The 20294-nt window shown below is 39.0% G+C and overlaps 2 pseudogenes; one reads left to right on the forward strand and one right to left on the reverse strand.

Annotated features, from left to right (window-relative positions):
* Positions 1-141: 141 nt before the first annotated feature.
* Positions 142-9697, forward strand: LOC124974568 (lysM and putative peptidoglycan-binding domain-containing protein 2-like; annotated as a pseudogene).
* Positions 9698-13861: 4164 nt separating this feature from the next.
* LOC124974552 (SERTA domain-containing protein 4-like) lies at positions 13862-14928 on the reverse strand (annotated as a pseudogene).
* Between the last annotated feature and the right edge of the window lie 5366 nt (positions 14929-20294).

The following is a 20294-nucleotide window of genomic DNA, read 5'->3' on the forward strand; positions in this document are numbered from 1 at the left end:
CCTTGACCTGTGTCGCTAGGGTGCCAGGGTGTATCCCCGCCTTGCCCCCGTGTCCAGGCTACGTGCGTGAACCTCCAGTTACAAGCCCGCACTGGTCGTTCGTGCTCTTGAGTAGAAGACAGCCGTCGGCGGGGGATGAAGATGGCTTTGGGCAGAGTTAGGAAATTCCATCCTAAACGCATCCGAGGGGCTTTCCAGCACCAAGGTAACCGTGGCCTTTAGTTAGAGCCCATGGGCCTCAGGAAGGCTGGGACGTAGCTCAGTGTCGATTGCTTGCCAAGCATGAGTAAGGCCCTGGGTGCTATCCCCAGCGCCGCAGAAACACTCGAGGCAGCCTCACTGAGGCCTCAAAGCCTAGCAAGAGCACAAGAGCTGGGCATTTGTTGGGTACCCCTTGCCCAACAATTGTAATAGGTGCCCCATCCCTCAGGCCTGCTAAGTGAGCCCAGTGCCAGGGGTAGCTTGAGAGGGCAATATTCCCCGTGCTGTTAGACTAGCACTTGTGTAGAACCAGTCAATCAGAGAGCAGGTGTTGCAGCTGGGCAGACTCTGATGCCCGTGATGTTGGCTGCCTGCAGATGGGGGGCCCGGCCAGGGAGGTCCAGAAAAAACGGAGGTAAACAGTATCAAGAGTAACTAGGGATCTCAGCAGTCTGGTTTCAGATCCCTGCCCTTCCATACAAGATATGTAACCCTGAAGAATTTAACCTCTTTAAACTTTCATTTTTCTCAGTGTAAGATAATAAACTCGCCCACCTCCTTAAAGTTTGGAGAGCCCACTGAGGTGATGCCAGTGATGTACTCAGCACAGTGCCCTACACTTAGTGCTTGGTAAATGTTAGCTGTAATCATCTCAGGTTTGCAAGGCTTGCTTCAAGTAGGTCTGATCTGCTCTGCCAGCACAGCAGTGCAGCAGTTCCTGTCCTCACCTTTTGATGGAAGATGGTAGGAAGCCACATGCCTACACTATACCACAAACCAGTATAGGAGGACCAAATGGCATGCCTTGCCTGGGACATGGAGTTGTAGTCACTGCAGGTCTACAGAGTGCCCAGATTTACAAACCTAAGGACTAGTTCTTACACAAAGGTGTAAGAACCATGCAGTGATTGTTACCTGGTCTTTTATGTTTTCTCGTTCATTGTTAATTGGTAACCAAGGCAACATACATCCCAAGTGCCTAGTCCTGATTTACCAGAAGTTCTGTGAGGAATTACAAGTTCATACTCTGTGCATGAGGAAACTGAGGCTAGGAGGGCACAGATGAAGTAATTGTTCAAGATCAAATAACCATGAAGTAACAGAACTGGAGTTTTAAACCCAGTGTTCTCAGTATCAGAATCATCAACCTCACTGACTTGCCTCCTGTGGGGAATGGAATCTGAATTCTGGATAAGTGGCTTCTCTGACTTCACACAGCAGCCATGGACCTTACCAGTTCAGTATTACAGGTGTCCTCTAACCAGAGTGTTCAACACTACTCTTCATGTTTCTGTTTTTTTGGGGTTCTGAGGACTGGACCCAAGCCCGTGGGCCCGTTGTTCATCTTAATCTGCCTCTCCTTTTGATGTATTCCTTATCTCTTCCCTCTATCCATTTTTCAGAGTCAAAAATCAACCACCTTCCTCCATCTTCATTTCCACTACTGTAGACAGCATCATTACTTTTTAAACCTTTTAATAACAGCACACATGAGCTGGGCATGCTTGCATGCTCTGTAGTCCTGGCTAGTGGGGAGGCAGAGGCAAGATAGCAAGCCCAGCAGATTCCAGACCAGCCTGGGCAGCATAATGAGACCCTATCTCCAAAAGGGAAAAAAAAAAAAAAAAAAAAAAAAGGTACAGAGAAGTATACAAAATAAATGTGAAGCTTAATAATGATTTAAAAAAATATTGTTCATTCCTTTAGTTTGTTATTTCAGGGCCTTCATCTATCCCAGTGAATCTTAAATATGGTCTTTTAATGTTATCCCAGATTTCTTGAATATTCTGTTCAGTCTCTTAACATCTTATCTCTATGGACAACTTTATTTTCAAGATTACACACTTTGTCTTCAAGGTCTGAAAATCAATATTCAGAGTGGTCTAATCTATTTGTGATGGTTTCCATTGAATTTTTAATTTGGTGTATTGATTTTTTCATTGTAAGGATTTCTGTTTGGTTCTTTTTCAGAATCTCTATCTCTTTATTAGAGTGACCTTTCACTTCCTGTATTTTCTTTGATCTTACTCCTTACATCTTCTTTTACCTCAGAACAGTATAACTATGAACTTTCTAAATTCCATCGCCAACATTTCCTCCACTGTGGTGTCAATGAAGTCTATTGTTGAAGCATTATGGGCTGTTTGGGATGGTTTCTTTCCTTGATTTTCCATTGCTTTTTTGTCTTTTGGTATACTTATTCTAAGTGAAGGACTACTTTGTGAGCTTCCTTTTCTTAAGAGCCCTGGGTTGCATGAATATCCAGATAATGATATTTTAAGTCAATGTGTCCTCTGCTGATCCCAATATCGGCAACACTTTAAGAGATGCCACTGTGCCCTATTTACTATAATCACTTCTGAGTCAAGCCTCATTCTATTCAGCTTTATACAAAACAAAAACTTGATGCAATTATTCTCTGTGGTTCCTCAAATTCAGGTGTAAATTTATAACAAAGTTCTAGAATAGGTCAAAATATTATTTGTTAAATTTAGTAAACGTACTGTAACCTTACATGAGGGCTAGAAGGGGGCAGGAAGAAAGATTGGGCAAATAGGAGAGGGAGAAAAGAAATCTATAAAAGGAAGGATAATTTACATTACATTAAAGAGTTATTTATGTGTTCAAAGTTGACAGTAAAGTTGTTTAGAGTATACCATGTCAAGGTGAAGAAAATTCTTGTTGAATCTTGGTTTGGATTTCCTTTGAGTTTGGACTTTAAGATCTCCCATCAGTTTGGGCTGTGGCTCTCTCCTGAGCTGCAGGGCACAGAAGCCAATTCCCTAGATATTCTGAATCTCCTACCAGCAGTTTCTGGTTTGTCATATCAGGGCCTGCAGCTGATTCCTCAGAGTGTGCAGTGTGGTGGTCTGGCTGTATCCATTGTGTGCAGTAGTTCAGGATGTAGGCTCTGGAGTGTCCCTGTGATTGCTGTGGGTCAGTTTACCTGCTCCCCTCTTTGGGATCTTTTTCACAGTAGTGAAGATCCTGGCAGCTGTCTGTAAGCACAAGAATGCTTGTGGGTTTTCCATGGGCATTCTGTGGTGCAGAAGTATTCCCCCAGCTGATACTACTCTCCGAGGTATTGTAGTGAAGGGTCTCAGGTGGTTCACCTGGACTCTAGTTTCCACTGCCCTGGGTTGCGTTGATTTCTTCTGTTAACTAAGTTTGATGCAAGGTCCCACAAGTGTCCAAACAATGCCCGGGCACTTGCCAGTTGTGATCATGGTTCACCTTGTGCACCTGTTAACACTGGGCTCAGACCCTTCCTTCTGCACAACTCATGATTTGATTTTGTTTGCACTCCTCTGAGGGCCTTTTATTACCATCAAGCTTTAAATTTTATCTGTCTGTTCAACTGTTTTTAAGTGAGTGAACTTAGATGAATGTTCGTTTCCCTCACCTTCTGTTGCCCCTTCCCCCTTCTCATCCTCAGGTTTGGTTGGGGTTTTCTTCTCTGGTAACCACTCTTCCAGTCTCTCCAGATCTCAGACTATATCAAGTCTTAGAACATTTATTTTGTCACCTACCTCTCAATTCTGCTTTTCCTTCATTGCCTTCTGTGTTGTAATGAAATCAGGACTCACTGCCCAGCTTGCTTCCACCATCTTCCAAATTCCTCACTATTCTAAATTTACAGGGAAGACTACATACAAGGAATATAATGATGAACTAAGTCAATTTTGAAAAAAAGGAGTACATCTCTGGGAGTAGTAATCATATGTTTTGCAGTTATAAGACTCATGTAGTTCTGGCTTAAAACAGAAAGATACACAATAAAGGAAAACAGAAACCACAGAAACAGATTAATCTATATGGTATGACATAAAACTGGTAATAAAAATCATTGGAAAAAAAGACTATTTAGGTTGGGTATGGCAGTGCACACCTGTAATCCTAGCAACTTTGAAGGCTGAGGTAGGAGGATCATGTGTTTAAGGCCAGCCTCAGCAAATTAGCTAGAACCTGTCTCAAAAAATAAGAAGGGTTGGAGATGGAGTTCAATGGCAAAAGGTCCTTGGGTTCAATCCGCTGTATCAAAAAAAAAAAAAAAAAAGTCCATTAATTTGGTTTTCTATATGGAGAAAAATAAAACTAGATTTCTACATTATAATCATACACTAAAGAGGACTCTAGTTCAAAAGCTTAAATGTAAAGGGCAAAGTGATAAAGTAAATAGATTATAGGAGGAAGACTTTTTGTGATTTAGGAACAACACTTTTTTAAATGAGAGGAAAACAATACAAACTATACCTTAGATACAGATTTTATAATATGAAATTTACATCTGGAATTCAGATATTAAGATGGAATATATATGAAATGTAGGGGGAAAGTAACATCTAATTAGTAAGTTGCTTAGAAGAATACCATATGAAGGTGTTTAAGTAGTAAAATCTATCTTAGATATGTATCTGATTATATGAAAATATTTCTGTTCAACCAGCCATACTATAAAATTTAAAAAGGATAAATATTAGAGGAAACTATTTGCTATTTAAAACTAATTCTGTATGTTGATATTACAAAGAAGTGAATCTACTCCAAATAATTTTAACAGAAAGAGCCCTATAGGGTGTGACTTGGTTTACAGAATCTTGGAAAACTTGAATAAAAGGGTTCTAAAATCTTTTTAGATATTATTCACAAAGCCATAAGGTAGGACCAGGATATCAAAGAAGAGCCATCTCTATGATCTAAAGTCCCAGGCTCTAAAAGCACACTTCTGCTGCCAGGATCAGGAAGCCTCATTGCTACCCCTAGATGCTACCTCTGGATGCAGCTGGCTTCAGACCCATTGCTGTGCCTGCACCAGTCAAACTAGAAAGACTGGCACACCATACCTACCCTGGATCTTCATAAAGTTAGGACCTGGACACTAGACCCCTGCCCCAGAAGTGTTAGAGAGGTCCTCTACTCTGCTTGCAAGTAGAAACAATGGACATTAAATCTGACTGAGACCTTCCAAATGTGTCACAAAATCAAACCCAAATTTCATCTGAAACACAACCTACAAGGGATTCAGAAAAGTCACTTTTAGATTCCTAGCTTCTGATAAAAGAAGACCAGAAGGAGACTTTGTGACAATCTATCATATATCCTCAACATTAGTAACAGAAAAATATCCAGAATATAGTAGGAAACCCTGCAAATGATAAGAAAAATCAGGAAATACTACATAAAAGTGTAAAATGATATGAACAGGCAATTCATAAAAGGGTAAACCCAAATGGCTAAAGGTATGCAAAGGTTTTCTCAAAGGCAGTCATCAGATAAATGTAAAAGTAAAAAACAGTGACTACTTTTGCCCATTGGATTAGTGGAAATTAAATAACAGCAATTTACTGTGCCTGTGGATTATAATGTAGAGAAGGCAATCTGAAAGCAACTCAACAGACTTAGACAAATTGAATAAGGCCATTATTATATGGCCAAGTAATCTTACTTTGTAATACATGTTAGAGAAATTCCCATGTAGAACTCAATGTGGGAATATTCATCAGAGTGTTTTCTATGGTGACCTGAGAAATAAGGGAATATAGACTGTTATCAATGTGCAAACATTTGAATAAAATCTGGGGAATGCACCCAGGGCCACCACATTGCAAAACTGCAGGGGAATATTAAACACATGCAATAAAAGGTGAATAGTGCCCTCTAGTGCTGTACAACTCAGCAAAACTTTCACCCTTTGGAATACTACATAGCACTAAGAAACAAAAAAACTAGATAGGAATTCACCCAGAAAAAATTAGTAGTATTTTTTCCGAAGCCAGTTGAGTTTTAAAAAAATGATGTCTGTGATTCAAGAGTATTTGTATAAACTAAACACAAACAGAAATACTATACACCTAACAAAAATACATATACTTTCAAGAATACCAAACACATAAAAGCATGTATTCATGAGGAATATTAGATTGGGAAAAGAAAATAACAGTAACAAAATGAAGAGTTCTGTAAGAACTGATGATGTGAATTTGTCATGAAATGAAGAATTGACAAAATAGATTTTTTTAATTGAAAATAATGTTCATGATATCTAAAACTACCAGAAATATTATATCTGAAGAATGATCAATTAACTCATTTAGGACAAGATGAAGGGTAGTGGAGACTGAGCAATGAAGGGACATAGTGCAGAGCATTAAATATTAATGTATACTCAACTACATATAATATTTTATGACACATAATATGCAATATAATTATTTACATATTATTAAATTAATCCTGATGCTGACTCCATTTGAGGGTGGCCTCAAACTTGTAATTCTCTTGCAACAGCCTCCGAAGTTGGCTGCCTGGCTCCAACCGTGCATTTTACATACTTCACTCTCTTGCCTTGTGGAGAATGAACTGGAAAAGAGCCAGACTGAGGGCAGGAGAATGATGAAGAGGCTGGTGACAGTGATCTGAACAATTGTGCAAAAGACAATGCAAGTAAGATGTAATACAACAGAAATTAGAACAGGTTGTGAAGAGATATTTAAAGTGTGAAGATTAATTGAGTATGAGGTGTGAGGAGAATGAAGGAATCAGAAAATATGGTAAGATTGGGCAATAATGTCCTCACTGAGAGACACAGGAGGAGGGTATTTAGACGATGGGGAAAATAAGTGTGGTTTTAGACAAGGTGAATCCCCTAGATCTGTAACATATAAGTGAGATATGCCTGATTCCCAAAAGAAAGTTATCAAGTAGGGATACAGATCCAGCAGTCTACTGGTAACTGAAAATGGTAAGGAAGCCAAGAGGAGACTTACAAAAGGAAATTGGGGACTAAACTTTAGGGGTGTATCCTAAAGCTAAACTTAAGGCTACACAACCAGTCTTTATTATCTCAAAGCAGATGATAGCAAAATTGATCTGTGAATTTAGAGTAAAATGAGGCACCTCAGAGAAATATTCCAAGTCATAAATTAAAGATTTCTGGAGATCACTCATTTGATCACATTTTCAGCCCAGTCATATGTTTCTTCACCTAAATCATGGAAGTTTTTATTCTACCTTCTTTGTCTTCATTGCCCAAAATAGTGGGCACAACAGAGTCAACACACTTTTGAACTTTTCTAAAAAACAGAATGGAAGGATACCCAACATCCTCATATCCTACATTCTCATATAAACTGCCAGGATACTCGCCAAACATTTTATACCCTCAAAACCATTTAACCAAAATAGCACTGCAAGGACAGTATGATATAATTGGTTTGTAGAATATCTTTGTAGCTGTAAAATGTAACACCATTCAAAGAGCTGATAAAACTTAGCTTCTCCAAGCAGGCAAGCATTGGTCTACAGGAAAAAGAGGAGCCCAGAAGCACGTAGGTTTAAAAATGGGTTACAAAAGATTATTCCTACTATTGTTCCATTTCTTCTATTATCCTTTTAAAAGAGAAAACGTGCCTTTTTTTAAACAACTCAATCACTATTACTGCATTAATAAAATCGTCTTTTGGGGGAACTCTGGAAATGGCAGACTAAGGCATCTCCTGCGTACCAGCTCTCTCCAAGACTGAATGGGACAATAGTTCTGTGGCTGCATGATGAAGTAGAAATACCACAGGAAAGTGCTAGAGTGCAACTCAGAAAGTTAGCAACTAGGTGAAACCCAGAAATATTGGTGTTTAGAGTAGGAGAATTAGTGAAAGAAATAGAATACACAGAACTGGGTCCAGGACAGGTTGGTGGAATAGGGAGAGCTCCCTTCTAATGAGCTAAAAGAAAGCTTCCCAATAACTTTGAGAAAGGCAGGCTCCACTTCTAAGCAAAACAAATCTGAGCAGAAAAGATACTCAAATACTAATTAGTGAACTGGTGCAGGAGGAGATGGTCCCTGCACTGCCCGGTATATTCACTTAAAGTGGGGAAGGGCAGCCAGTTTTAAAAGTGCCTTATTGTTTAAGCTCCTATGCAAGACATCAGAAACTCCTGTGGTTTTCTTTCCTGTTTTTCAACTCTATCTAGCTAGCTAGCTATCTAAAATTCAGCAGCCACGTATGCTTTAAATCTCATTGGATCGTTAGATCCAGTAACACCCGGAGTCAATCTGGGCTCTGAAGTGAAACTGTGGTAGAGACTTACAGGTCTCTGGATGGCCATAGGAGGCAAAGCTGCCAGCTACTTTGTGGATCTACAGAGCAGAGAAAGGTGGAAGCCTCTTTCCTCAGAAATTGACTGTCTGAACTCTAAAGAGAAGCAATGCCAGTAAGGTGTAGCAGTAGGCCAGGTCTGGGTTAGATGGAAAGTTGCTGCCTGCAGCCTTTTTTTTTTTTTTTTTTTTTTTTCTATTAACTGGATTTTTTTCTTGGTATCTTTTAATGTCTTTACCATTTGTAATCCCCTCTCTTTTTTCTTTCCTCCTCTCCCCATTTCTTCTTTCTCTTTTCCCTCACTCCTTTCTTGGCTTGTTTTTCTTTTCCTTTTGATCTACATATTTTAATAGCAAGTATTGTTTGCTCCTAAAATACTGAAGTTGACGGCGGGCAAGGTGGAGCTGCCATAGTCCGCCTGACTGCTGAGGGCACTCACTTCGCTTTTCCCCTTGCAGGTGCGCCTATGCCACGGGCGCCCGGGGAAGGAAAGCCTTGCAGCGGGGAGACTCCCGCCATGCCCAGCCCGCAGCTCCCTTCTTTGGCTTCCCGCCCGCCGCCCCGCGAAACGACCAGCCGCAGCCCCTGTGAGGAGGAAGAGGCGGTGGCGGGAGAGGAGGCACCGCCCCCTTGGCAGCTCCCTGACCTGGCGACCAGGCGGACTCCTCGCCCGCGTTGTCCCTGTCGGAAGGCGGCCCCAAGCGCTGCGGTCCTCAGTCCCCTCGCCGCGGCCGCCGCCACTGCCCCACCGCGCAGCTGTCGCTGAGCCTGGCCCGCACCAAGACCCGCGCAGACGGCAGCACTGCCAGCGTGTGGGCACCGCTGGGCGCCGGCGTCATCCAGCGCCTGGTGGAGCACCCGGTCTGTACCTGAGACACGCTGCAGGGCATCGCGCTCAAGTACCGAGTCATGAAAATAAACTGTTGATAGCAGTTTTTCACAAGAGGAGCCTGGGGTGGCTGGGGAAGACCTTCCTCCTCCCACTCCTCAGGAATCCGAGATACAGCCCGAGGAAGTGTCAGCCAGAGATTTCCTACAGAGACTTGATTTGCAGATTAAATTATCAACACAGGCAGCCAAGAAACTAAAAGAAGAGAGCAGAGATGAAGAGAGTCCCTATGCAACATCCCTCTATCATAGTTAGGTGATTAGTGGCATGATTCTAATCTGGATTAAGAGGTGGTTGGACCATAAAGCATCCGGCAACTGAAAATCCAGAAGCATCCCTTTTGGATTCCCATAGCACTCTTCTTAAAATCATGATTAAGTCTACCTACCGCAGTTGCACCGAAGTGACTAGTTCCCTCTGGCTTTCTATAATGTTAAGTTTTTATTATGGCATGATAGCAAAATTATATTCTGAAACATTACTTTTGTAGGTGGTAATAGTTTTTAGACTAGCTTTTGTAAACACTGGTGGAGATAAAGCATCAAAGACTTTATATATTTAAACTGAAAACTGTTTATTTAGCTCCTGATCAAACCCTAATTATGTGAAAAACACGTGGCTGTTTAAGTGATGCTGACTTTGCTGTGCGTTTATAACTTAAGTGCTATATACATATATATATATATTTCAATATATATTACGTATTCTGTATTAATACAAAGAACCAAATTTTGTCTGCTATTTTGTAAAAATAAACTACAAAAGTCTGAGAAAATAAACTATGCTTTCACACACAAAAAATACTGATGTTAATGGTAGTTACACTTTCCTCTCAAAGTAGTTCTGATGATTGAACCAACCACCAAGATTATACCAAGAAGATGCATTTGTGCTGAGATATACCCCCAGTTCAGGGTACATGTTGAAAAGATAACTGCTTACTAAAAAGTAGAAGAGAAATGAATCCCAACAGATGTCCAAATCTCAACATAGAATAACTGGAAAATGAGGAAATAGGCCAACAAAATAATCCCCCAAAAGTTCTTATCTCCCTAATAAGTGAATCTATAGGTATCAAAGTACATGAAATCTCAGGCAAAGAATTCAAAAAATTGATTGTTGAAATGACCAATAAACTCAAAGATGATACAAGTAAACAACTGAATAAATTAAAGAAGGCAATGCAGAATACAAATTGGAAATCTGAAGCATAAGATTCTGAAAAAGAACTAAACAGAACACTTGGTAATGAATAATACAGTAATAAGTAAAAAACTCAGTTGAATCTCACCAATAGACTAGATTAAGTGAGACTTGAAGACAAGGTGTTTGACAGTAAAAAGGAAATAAAAACAAGAATCAGAGTATATAAGAAGTCTAGAACAACATTAAAGAGACCTAATTTAAGACTCATAGGTTTGAAGAAGGAAAGAGAGATACAGACTATTGAAATAGATAATCTATTAAGTAAAATAATAGCAGAAAATTTCCCAAATATTAGGAACAATATGGACATTAAGATACTGGAGCATTTCAAACCCCAAATAGACAAAATGTGAAAAGACCCTCTCCATGATGCATTACAGGTAAAAATACCAAAACTCCAGAACAAAGAATTTCAAAGCTGTAAAAGAGAAGTTCCAAGTCACTTAAAATGGCAAACCAATCAGATGACAGTAGATTTCTCAGATGAAACTCTAAAGGGTAGGAGAGTTTGGAAAGATATATTTTGAGCCTGGAAAGAAACTAACTGCCAACTTCAATTGCTACATCCAGCAAAGCTATCCTTCAGAACTAAAGTAGAAATGAAAACCTGAGATAAGTATAAGCTAAAGGAATTCACTATTAGAGCTGCATTTTGAAAGATACCCAAACAAATAAAAACATTGAAAATAAAACAAAAAGACAGGAATACATACCTATGTATAATAACACTGAATGTAAATTGTTTTAATTATTCATTTAAAAGATATAAACTGGCAGACTGGACTAAAAAACAAAACCCAACTCTGTTGTCTTCAAGAAACACACATCACTGACAAAGACATTCACAGATTAGAAGCAATAGGATGGAGAACAATATTCCATGACAACTAAATCTTGAAAGCAAACAGGAGGGGCTGCTGTCATATCTGACAAAGATGTCTTCAAGCCAAAATTAATCAGAAGAGACAAGAAGGTCACTGCATATTGGTAAAGGGAACGATCCAACAAGAGGATACGATAATTGTAAATATTTATGCCCCAATCTTTGGTATACCTGAATTCATAAACAAACATTACAGCTGGGCACGGTGGCCCACATCTGTAATCCCAGAAGCTCAGGAGGCTGAGACAGGTGGATGGCAAGTTCAAAGTCAGCCTCAGCAAAAGTGAGGCACTAAGCAACTCAGTGAGACCCTGTCTCTAAATAAAATACAAAAAATAGGCCTGGGGATGTGACTCAGTGGTTGAGTGCTCCTGAGTTCAACCCCCAGTACCAAAAAAGAAAAAGAAATTATAAACAAACATTGCAGCTGGGTGTGGTGTAAGCATAGCTACTTGGGAGGATGAGGCAGGAAGGCTACAAGTTTGAGGTCAATCAGGGCAACTTAATGAGACCCTGTCTCAAAATAAATTCTTATAAAGGGGAGCTGGGGATGTAGCTCAGTGCTTGCCTAACACATGTGAGCCCCAGGTTTAACCTTTCAACTGCCCAAAATAAGAACAACAGAAAAATTACATGACATAAAGGGATAGCTAGTGCCCAATAAAATAATAGTGGGTTATTTCAATACACCACTCTCACTAATAGTCATTAAAGCAAAAAATAAAGATATTACAGAATTAAGCTACTCCTTAGATCAAATAGACAATATATATCTATAGGATATTTTATCCAACAACAGCTAAATATGCTTTCTTCTTAGCTGCTCAAGGAACTCTCTCCAAATACATTACATATTGCACTACAAAGCAAATTTTAACAAATAAAAAAGAAATAATTTCTTGCATCTTATTAGATCATAAATAAATTTAGAAATTAATATAAAGAAAAACTACAGATACTATACAAACACATGGAGATTGAATAATTCACTATTGAATGATGAGTGGGTCATCAGAGAATGAGGGGAGAAGTTAAAAATTATTAAAATCAAATGAGAAGAGAAACACAACATACAAGAATCTATGGGATACAATGAAGGCAACTCTAAGAGGGAAGTTTACAGTTATGAATGCCTACATAAAAGCAGAGCAATTCCAAATATAACCAATGATGCACATCGAGGTCTTAATAAAACAAGAAAGTCAATCTCAAAATCAGTAGAAGAGTTTGTAGAAATAGAAAATAGAATAGAAATAGAATAGAAAATAGAAAATAGAAGTAGAAATAATAAAGATCAGAGTTAAAGTTTTTTTTTAATGTACAAATTCAAGATATTATTGAGAAGACTGTCGGTCAAATACACAGTAGTGATTACAGACCAAGTCCCATTTCTCCAAAATAACTTTCCAAAACTAAAATCTTTACATTCTTAAGATAAATCTTATCAATCACCACATCATTTATTAATGTGCTTCTTAATCAACAGCAAAAGTCATATATAAAAAATCTTTATAATCTAAATGAGTGAAATGATGCAAAACAGATTAAAGTATAATGCATGCCATGGGTTCATGAACATCATTGGACAAGAAAACAAAACAACCCCAAACCCAGAAAACCCAGATTCCAGCAACAGACCATTGCCATAGAAAAGCTCAAGCAGCTAGTGCTGGTTCCTAACAGCTCTCTATTGTGTCCTCCATCCCTATCCAAAAATGCCAAACCCAAAGCAACTGGGTATCCAAAATAAAGGAAGAATAGAGGTGTTGAATCAAAAGCTGAATGCAATAGTTCAAAGGTAGTTTCCAAACCATATAAGTCCACCCCGTGTTTTATTCCTGTTTGTTAAATCTCTGCTGTAACTCTGCTTTATCCTTAATTTTCACATTGGCAAAAATTAAGATAAAGTAAGGCACCAAAATCTCCCTGTACACCACCTCCCTAAAAGCCTCATCCCCCTTCACAGGCAAGCCAGGAACTTGCAGGGAATACCCTCTCCACAGAGTGTGATTGCCACCCCTAGACAGGTGTTTCATTCCATTCCATCCTATTTTCATCTGTCACACAGAGACTGTTAAATCCAAATATTTAACAGCACCATGAAGCCATTTCATCTAGCTCCCTGTCTTCAGTCTTTTATTCAGAAAAAAATACTGTATCTTATTAGAGAAGCAGACATCTTTTGCTGGTTATATTGATTTGCTTACCAAATATCTACCTAATGAACTGGCAAATGTGTTGAACTTTCTTAGCTAGTGACAGGCTCCTTGGAGGGTCATGGAACTATCACAAGGGCAGGTTGTCCCCCAAACTAACCTACTGGTCTTTTTCTGAGGAAAACTAAGATAAACTTTCAAGTGTTAAGTCAATCAATTTCTTGGTAGAATCACCACATTTATAAGTAGCTCACTGATGCCTACTCTACAGATGTTTTATGCAATCTGCTCTCCAGGCATTAAAACGACACTGTATGTTCACGGCATAATTTTATCAATTGTACAAAACTATAAAATCCATTCAAAATAAAATTTATGAGAGCTAATTGATCATGCTGTGCATGTTTCCAAGTTTCAGTGAAAAGATGGTTCATATTTTACTTCCTTTGCTGCAGCACAGTTTGTTGTGTGGTGAAGGCTCCTTTTTCCTTAAAGACTTTTTCCAGGACTCACTTACATTTTTTTTTTCATTATATCCAGTCTCGAAATAATCATAAAATTGGCCTTTGCACTCAAGATCAAGGTCATTGCCCACACAGGTTCACCACTGAGGGGGTCACCTTCTCTGCTGGTGTTATTCGCTTTCTCCTCACTTAACCTGGCCTTTTCCTGAACACCAAGCGACCTGACATTAGTGACAAAGATTTCTTTGGCAGATATCTAGCCATCACTCATGTAAATGGGTGCACCACCTACATCAAAATCCACCTGGTGGGAACAACTCGCCAAAGGCAGAGGGGGAGAGGAAGAGGAGGAGGAGGAGGATGAAGAAGAGGAGAAGGCACTTCCTACACTGGCATTGACAGAAAGGGATAAATTCAGGTAGTGACCACCGCATTCTTGGTAAAAGCAGCAGGCACGAAACTTTTCACACTCCTCTTTGGCCATCCGTGATCGCTTTCAGTAAGGACAGTCTTGAGCCATAAACCACTCCTGGGCAGAGGTGCCACTGAAGGAGCAGGCAGGAAAGCACCAGTTATTCTGCATGATGATTTCTCCGTGGAGTCTTTCATCCATGGAATGAATGAATGTTGTTTATAAGGATAGATCTTCGGAGGTACACTTCAGCATCATCGATAACTTTAGCTTTTCTAAGGACATGTAAAGGATGTCAAAATTGAGATGCTTTTATGGCTACAGCTGCTGAGTGGTGGGTGAATGTCCTCTTCTTCCACATACTTCCTCTTAAAGTATGTGGTCTTGGATGTTGTGATAGGATTTGAAATTCCCCTGCAATGTGATCATGCCAATGGGGGACCAGCTCCCCGGTCTCCCTGCACAGGAGCCTGTGCTGGCCCTGTGCGGGGGGGGGGGGGGGGGGGGGCTCGGGCCTCTGTAGCTGTCAACCTCCCATAGTGTTTGGTACCCAGCAATTTCAGCAGCTCCTTCCGAGACAATGGGCTCGCAGAATCTATTCATGGACAGAACCAGAGTCATTTCTGACAGCCTCAGATCGCGGGGTCAGCGGGGAGGCAGCAGCCACAGCGTTCGGGCTGCCGCTGGTCCGCTCTGGGCTCGGCGCCAGCCCGACCACCGGTGCACACTAGCGCCAGTCCCGGCCCGGCGGCACGGTCGGCGGGGGCCGCTGGTGCGCGAGGGCGAGGGTCCTGGAAGGTCCCGCCACAGCAACTGGGGCGCTGCGCCACCGTGTCTGCAGACGGTTATGGTAATGAGCGGCTCTGTCTAGCGAGCAGCGTGTGAAACCGTCAATCCTCTTTGCCATTTCCCTGTGTATTTCCGAGGAGCGGTTCTGCAGGATGCTCCCACCGTGAGAGAGGGAAGGTGACAAGCGCGCCCGCTCTGCCTCTCTCCCTCTGCTCCCGCCGCTGCCACCACCGCTCCTCAGGCAGCACCTAGGGCACCTTCCCCTCACTCCCACTCCAACCCGCCCCCTCCGAGCTAAAGTTAATAGAGAATAAAATAACAACACAAGGAATTGATGAAACAGAATTGGTTCATTGTCACAATAGTCAGGACTGAACCCAGGGCATGCTAAGGTCCTCTACCACTGATCTATATCCCCAGCCCTAAAAGTTCATTCTTTGAAAAGATAAATGAGACTGATAAACTCCAAGCCAAACTAACCAAAAGAAAGGGAAAGATGAAAAACAGGAATATTACAATAGACGTGACTGATTACCAGGGATTATTTTGAAAACACATACTCTAATAAGTTGGAAAATCCAGAAGAAATGAATTCATTTCTAGATGCAGATGATTTACCAAAATTGAAATAAGGCAGACAACCTAACAGATTAATAGCAAGCAATGAGATTGAAGTAATAAGAAATCTACTAACAAAGAAAAGCCCAGGAGCAGATGGGTTTACAGTTGAATACCAAATCTTTAAAGAACTAACAACAATTCTCCTCAAAATATTCTGTGAAATAGAAACATAGGGATCACTTCCAAAGTCATTCTTTGAAGCCAGAATCACCCTGATACCAAAATCAGACTAAGGACACATCAAGAAAATAAAATTACAGATCAATATCCTTAATGAACTTAGTAACCAAAATCCTTAATAAAAGACTTGCAAACCAAATTTCAACACACATTTAACACAAAAAGCGTAGTTCAATATTAGCATGTCAATAAATGTAAAAAGGACAAAATTACATGATCATCTCAATAGATGCAGAAAAACCTTTGAAAAAATGTGACTCCCCCTTATGGGAAAAAAAAACTGAAGAAATTAGGAATAAAAGGAAATTACTTTAACATAATAAGTGTTATAAATGACAAACCCAAATCCAACATCATAGTGAATGGGGAAAAACTGAAAACATTTCCTCTAAAATCAGGAATGAGACAAGAATGTCTGTTCTTATCATCTTATTCATTTAGTAATTGAAATTTTAACTAGAGAAATTAGGAAGAGAAATACAAGGAAAATATAAAAAATAAATAAAAAGAGATACATATAGGAAAGCAATAAGTCCAATTATTCCTATTTGTAGATGACATGATCCTATACTTAAAGAACCTAAAGGGTTCAACCAAAAGGCTTACAGACCTGCTAAACAAATTTAGCAAAGTATCAGAAACAAATTACATATAAAAACCAAAGCTTTTCTGTACCCCAATAATGAATCTACTGAGAAAAAAAAAAAAAAACAGGAAAACCATTCCATTAAAAATAGCTTTTAAAATACTAGGAATAAAACTGAACAAGAAAGGGAAAGACCACTACAATGAAAATTATAGAACACTGAAAGAAAAATTGAGGAGACACTAGAAGATGAAAAGACCTACCATGTTCAAGGCAAGAGTAGGCAGAATTAATATCATTAAAATAGCCATATTAACAAAGGTAATATACAGACTCATGCAATGCCCAACAAAATTCCAAAAACATTCTTCCTGAACTAGAAAAACAACCCTAAAATTAATATGAAAGTACAAAAAAACCCAGAATAGCCAAAACAAACTAAAAGGGGATAAAAAGCAATGCTAGAGGCATCACAATATTCAAATTTCAAATTATATTATAGAACCATATAACAAAACATGGTACTGGCATAAAAACAGACATGTAGAACAATAAAATGGAATAGAAAATGCAGAGAAAAACCTACACAGCTACAGTCATCTGTAAGTTTCCAAAAACACACACTGGAGAAAAGACAGCTTATTTTAACACATGGTCCTGGGACAACTGAATATCAATGTGTAGAACAAAACTAGATTCTTTTTCTCACCCTGTATAAAATCAACTCAAAATAGCCTAAAACCTAGGTAAAAGACCAGAAATATTACAACTGCTAGAAAAAAACTCAGGATCAACTCTCCAATATGGCACAGGGAATGACTTCTCTAACAGAACTCTTAAAGATCAGGAAATAAAGTCATAAATCAATACGTGAAATGACATAAAATTTGGAATCATCTGCTCAGCAAAGGAAAAAAAGAGAGTGAAGAGACAGCCTATTGAATGAAAGAAAACCCTTGATACATATTCTTCCAACAGATGATTAATACCTAGAATATATAAATAAAAAACTCAAAACCAAAAATAAGAAAACCCAACCCATTCAATAATTGGGTCAATTTACTAAACAGATACATATAATTATTACAACATGGCCAATAATTATACAAAAAATATGTTCAACATCTTGGCCACCAGAGAAATGCAAATCAAAATTATAATGAGATTTCCATCTCACTCTAGTAGGAGTGGCAATCATCAAGAATACAAAAACAATAAAAGGAGGGTGAGGATAGGAGGAAAAGGTTCTCTTACAGATGATACAAATGTTTAGAAATCACTATGGAAATCAGTATGAAGGTTCCTCAAAAAACTAAAAATTAAAATATCATATAATCCAGCTATACCAGTCTTCTGTATTTACCAAAAAGAGTTCAAGTCAGAATACTTCAGAGATACATGCTTACATGTTCACCATAGGACAATTCTCAATCACTAAGTTATGGAATCAGCCTGAGCATCCATTAACAGATGAATGGATAAGAAAATGTGGTATATACACAATGGATTCCATCAACATTTAAAAAATATTTTTTAAAAATAGAAGAGATGAGGGCTGGGATATAACTCAGTTGGTGGAGTGCTTGCCTTGCAAGCACAAGGCCCTGGGTTCGATCCCCAGCACCACACACACACACACACACACACACACACACACACACAAAGAGGTGAAAGAGTTGGAGGCATAGCTTAGTGGTTGAGCTTTTGCCCCATATGTGAGAATCCCTGTGTTCAATTCCCAGCACCTCAAAAGAAAAGAAAGAGAGAGAGAGAGAGAGAGAGAGAGAGAGAGAGAAAGGGAGAAAGAGAGAGAGAGAGGGAGGGAGGGAAAGAAATGCCCCACGTCTTATAGGAAAACCAAGATCAAAACTAAAAGGGGAAGTAGATAGGGATGTTTCTCATTCTGCCCTCTTGCCATAGGGCTGTACCCACTAACTGATAAGCTTTCTTTTCTCTCCTGAGTGCCTAAAGCAATCATTTAGATTATACAACATCACTATCTATACATGTCCACTGTGACATAAAGTACTATAACAAGGAACCCTTCAATCTGATGTGCAGAAAGAGACCCAACTGGATAGCCTAAGCATTTTTAAGCACAATTTTACTGCACAATAAAGACTTGATTTTCTCAAAAATATGATTTCCTTCCTCCTGAAAAAGACTACTTTCAGCACATCACAACTCTTGCATAATTGGTAATAAAACTTCCAGTGAGTCCATAGTATGCTGGGTACTTACTAGATCACAGAAAAATAGCAGAAAATTTCCTACCCAATCACACTTTCAAGCACATCTTTGTAAAGGAAGAAGATATTAGTTTTTTCCTCTTGTGGAGCAGGTTTCAAAAAGGATGATAACTTTCTATAGTGTGGTTACCATCTTCTTATAGCATCCAGTAACTGTTATTTGTTCTTATAATTTTGATGTTATAACTACTCTGTATTACTACCATTCTAAGTTGGTTAGCAGTCATATTTTCCATATATTTATATATTTAATACAAAGAAAAGCTTTATAAAAGTTTTCAGTCACTAAAATTATATCCAGTAATCCAGTAATATTAAATCACAGACAATGCTTATGAATTTCTTCCTAATGTTCCCTTAATGCTAAATTTCATTAATACTAATAATACAAAAGCAGGAACAGATACAGGAATAACATTTTTGTATTCCCTTTACCTCTTCTTTCATTACTGTTAAAATTTATATAAAGAGCTAGAGATGTAGCTCAGTGGTAGAATGCCCACTTAGCACATAAGAACCCCCTGGTTTTCAATCTCCCACACACAAATAAATAACATATGCACACACAAATATGAATATATATGTATAGATGTGTGTGTGTATATATATATATATATGGAAGCACTATTATTGTAATATAATGACTATTTTAAAATTAAGCTCTAGAAGCAAGAATAGATGATGTTCTCTGAAAGCAAATTCTACCAAAGTGTCATTCTGCTTTCATTAATTCAACCTCACCTCAATGAAAATAATTAATTTCAACCACCCAAAAGAGTTAGCAATTTTCAACCTTACATTTTACTAGTTTAGTTGCCAATCCGGGAAGCCTGAGTACACAATGTGCCTATATTAATTACCACCCAAAAAAAGTTAGTGAACAAGTCAAGTATTCACTAAGAGCTCAGTATATTCACAGTATCACAGTGACTGGCACACAGCAAGACACAGTACAGGTATTTGTGCTGGATTGATGGAAGGGCAGATGCTGCCTGCAAACAGGCAAGGCATAAAAGAAGAAAAGAAAGAAGAGTGAAAGAATCCTATATCCAGAGATATATAAATAGAATGTAGATAATAAGCACAGAATTAGTGAGATGAGGACCAGTAAGGATCGACTAGAAAAAATACAAAGAGGAAATGGATATCAAACAGCTATTTTCAGGTGCTAAATCAAGAGAAACAAATTATATGATATAAGAGGGTAAAGCTGCAAGACAAAGGCAAAAGTCAGGAAAAAGAAATGAAATGCATGTTCATACAACAGTAAGCAGATTAGTTTAGGAAGGGAATCCTGGGAAGGAAGGGCTGCAAAGTCAGGTGGTGATGGCCAGATGCTATGCAGAGCATAAACACTGTGCCTGTTAGCTGCCACCTCTTCTTCCCCATCACTTTTTTAGAAAGCAGTTTCCTCCCCCAGTCTCACAGTCACACCCTCATCGTATGCTTTCCTTATCCAAAATCCCAGAAAACCAAAATTTGTAATAAAGCGAATGCTTAAAATCACAGAAATAAAAAAAACTAGAAAGAAAAAGAAAAACATGAAGCATAAGCAATTTGAA

Source organism: Sciurus carolinensis, unplaced genomic scaffold (genome assembly GCF_902686445.1).
Source record: "Sciurus carolinensis unplaced genomic scaffold, mSciCar1.2, whole genome shotgun sequence".
NCBI lineage: Eukaryota > Metazoa > Chordata > Mammalia > Rodentia > Sciuridae > Sciurus > Sciurus carolinensis.